The following is a 3,500-nucleotide window of genomic DNA, read 5'->3' as shown; positions in this document are numbered from 1 at the left end:
TTACCCATTCAAGCCGTCTCCAACCATTATTATTCTCAAAGTGGGTTCCTCGTCATCGAATTTGAAAGCAAAAACTTTATTCAATCCCGTATATTCCATGAGCTCTAGTCCTACTATACCACTACTGTCTGAACACAAATCCATGTACAAAGTCTTGTACATAATCGTTTCTAATTCCTTAGATTAAAGTAAAAAATAAAAATTCAATTCTATACTATTGTGCATGTCAGGTTATACCTAACATGGACTTGCGTACATGCAACATCATTAAAACTACTTAACAGGAAACGTGCGTGATTACGGATGTTTCGAAATATTTGAAGAGTTTTTAGTAATAAACTGTAAATCATTCCGTGTGTTGTCTATATGTTTTATATGTATACATGTTTCTACTTACGAATAAGATATATATATATATATATACATATGTATAAACATTATTTAAACAGCTAATATTTACATCTAAAGGAAGGACTGCGTTACAAACAGCATGAATAAACCTAAGATGAAATAAAACATATTTATAGTACAAAACAAGGCTTAATAACAATGCTGCATAATCCAAATAAAGTCATCAGGGCACAATCTGTAATGTAGAACATAAGATGTGTCCTGGTCTTTGGAGGTGACTGGGGAAGTGCTTTTATGATTCAAATTTATTAGTCCGCTTTGTCATAAAAATAGCAATCCGTTTCGAAGAGTAGCATTACCAAACTTCAATTTATTGTTTATTATATTGTGAGATGTATCAAGAAATATGTTTCGGTTCATTTCAATGACTATTTGAGTCAGAAGGTTCTCTTTCTTAACCGTTGCTTTTACTGTGTAGATAAGAGCTTTGTTCCGGATTGGATTAGGATGTGGTTTGAGAGCCTGTTGCTGCCATAAATGTTCTATTGCTTTTAGTTTTCGTTTTTCGTTTCCATGGAGAAAAGTGAAAGCCTCCTTCTTGAAAATGCGTATTCTTTTGGCTCTACGTTGTTAAACAATATCTCTCTTTGAATATTTATTTTATGAAAGACATAAGTCAATCCGTGGTAGTATTGTACTGTCGACGATGAATCGGTAACGTGCTGTATACCAAATATAAAAGTGCTAAGCATGTCGCTTATGATGCCATCACTAGCATTCCTTTACGATTCCAGTCGTCGCACTAACATGTGCAAATCTTCTTATTAAAACATAATTGATCTGCTGTAACTTGTCTTACTGATGCTAGCATCTATTAAAATCGGCCACTATATATATATATATATAAGTATAGATTTATAAGGTGTGGCATGCTTCAAAATGCATTTGGACATCGCCGAGCTTGGCTTCGTAAATATCAATGAAGATATATATGTCATATACATGAATTTTGGTAATAATTGCTATTGGCATTGGATGTATCGATATTGTTTCTAACATTTGTAATTAAAATAGCATTTCAGATACATCTTTGCCTCCCAAAAGTCACAACCCAAGAGGCTTTCGTTTGAATGGACAAATTCAGCAGAATGTTAAAAATATATACAGTTCACGTGATATTGTATCATAATAGTAAGCCTGTTGGTTTCTAATGCTTCCCCAGCTTTCAGCGTTTAAACCGTAACGTTTCTTTCCGGAAGGGGGCCGAAGACCGCCTGTAAGGGGCCACTTGTTTTAACCACTATTACCACAATACAGTAGTGTGTTGTCTGTCAGACAATCGGTAGACACTAAAATTTCGTCACATTAGGGATGCTTAACGTTGCAATTTGTGCTGTCGTGATATCAGCAAAATGTGCGCATGCCACGAATCACGAGAAGAATTATGCACTCTGTAGGCTACAACACAGCATGACATATGAAATTCAAAACCAAAAAATAAAAATATTTGTTTCTCTTAATTTTGGTTTAATTTACTCTTGAAACAGAACACTTTCGGGGACCCTACGGAAGTACATCTAGTTTTAGGCCTGTTTCCAATATAGAACATATTTTGTGTATTCTGTACACAAATTTCACTTGGATTGGGTATTATTAGCATTATTAGACAGTTTTATAAATGTTGCTAACACATAAACGTTTATGTGGGATCCAATTACTTGAAAAGGTGTGTTTGTAATTAAGTAAGTCAGCAGTCATACCGCTGTGCCACTGGGGGGCAAATTAAAAAGGTAAAATAGTACTCTTGATATTTTAACAATCTTTGTTCTCGACGTAAAAAAAAAAGATGAGCGAGTAATTCCCATATGTTTGAAAATTTTCACATTAAAACTAATAAATTAGTATTTCGACAAAACAGACTAAAGTTTGATACAGATTTTTGTTGCAATTGTTTGTGTTGCAACAAAATGAAAATGTAAATTTTTGTTATTTCAGATGAGTTAAACACAGTTAATATATTTATATTTTACATCTCTCTTTTATGGTTATGCATGGATATTGTCAATACAAACTGCGTTGAAAACATGTGTTCATGTCATATTTCATTAAAAAACCTTTTCATCTGCATAAACACGTTGCCGAAAGTCATTTCTACCTTGATAGTTAAATGACAAGCATTGTAGGAAAACGCTTTGTATAAAATTCAACTTGAATGAAATAAATTAGAAACGTTCACGGTAATTACTTTCTCATTATGATTTCAGCTCTTTATATTTTCTGACATTAGTTAAAATGATTACAACAGGTGTGATTTACCAGTCCCACTCCTTCGGACTAGTTAATGTCTTGTGTACAGTAAATTATTTTAATTATTTACCATTTAATTTTTGAAATTATAAAATAACAGGATTTCTCAAACCTCGCATCTAAAATTAGGAAAGTGCTGTAAACTGCAAACCCGTATCTTTTCATTATTCTGGAGTTAAAAAAAAACATTTTAGGAAATCAGGATTTGTATTTAGAATATAGGCTTTCCAGTAAATTAACGAGAGAAATATAATGCAAGATGACCAAAGGTAAACTTTTTTTCGCAATACAATGAGTGTGAATACCGTGCTATAGAAAAATAATTTATACCAAAGTCTAATCGGGACTGATAGGTATACGTATAGCTACGACAATTTTTTCACACCTATGTAATTAAAAAGAGTAACGCGTGCGCGTCAATGAGAAGAGTTGTAAAACTTTACTAAACTATGCAAAAACAAAATTAGGAGTAGGGAAGTGCGGACGACGCCACCATATGTGTAACGGAAGTGTGGGTGTAGATACTAGTATGTATTACAAAGGGAAAGGTATTTGGGGAATGGATCTGTCATCCTCCAGAGCCCCATCTGAGACAGCAGTGTTTACGTGTTAAGATTCGGTGTTTGATTTTTTCATTTCTTTATAGACACTTAGAGTACAGGTACCATAGAGTACAGGTACCATCACCCTGATGAGTTTTAATACTTGCCCCCCGATAACCTGGTTTTGAAAACATCGCTAGATCTGATGTCTCTTACTAAATAAGTCGATCGGTTTGTCATTTTTGTTCACACCATTCAACTCAAAATGCCTTTTGTACTAGAGGTGTTGGACGGGTATAA

Source organism: Limulus polyphemus, unplaced genomic scaffold (assembly GCF_000517525.1).
Source record: "Limulus polyphemus unplaced genomic scaffold, Limulus_polyphemus-2.1.2 Scaffold444, whole genome shotgun sequence".
NCBI lineage: Eukaryota > Metazoa > Arthropoda > Merostomata > Xiphosura > Limulidae > Limulus > Limulus polyphemus.
This window is presented reverse-complemented; position numbering follows the sequence as displayed.